The sequence below is a fragment of the Penaeus monodon genome, chromosome 15 (assembly GCF_015228065.2).
Source record: "Penaeus monodon isolate SGIC_2016 chromosome 15, NSTDA_Pmon_1, whole genome shotgun sequence".
Lineage (NCBI taxonomy): Eukaryota > Metazoa > Arthropoda > Malacostraca > Decapoda > Penaeidae > Penaeus > Penaeus monodon.
In genome coordinates, this window is record NC_051400.1 from 47,799,551 (window position 1) to 47,799,801 (window position 251).

Below are 251 nucleotides of genomic sequence, written 5' to 3' on the forward strand. Positions count from 1 at the left end.
CAATTTCTAAGCACTGCCAATTTAATCTCACAACATAAACCGCTTTTATTATTCACTTTACCTTTAAAGATTTATTTATATTTTAATGAGTATACTCTTAGCATTAAAGTACAACTGACCTTGGCAACCCTGGCCGCGTTCGGACCGTCTGGCTGCGTTCGTATCCATAGCTTCAGCGAAACGAAACTGACTCTTACGTCGCTGGCGCATAGAGGTGGTTTTCCCTTCGCTCGCCTTAAGCCCCGGTGTGA

At 43.4% G+C, this 251-nt stretch overlaps 1 protein-coding gene across 1 annotated transcript in view; it reads left to right on the forward strand.

Moving 5' to 3' along the window:
* Positions 1 to 251, forward strand: part of LOC119582386 (organic cation transporter protein-like) — an 18,710-nt gene that overhangs the window by 6,142 nt on the left and 12,317 nt on the right. The gene's annotated exons all lie outside the window — the stretch shown is intronic.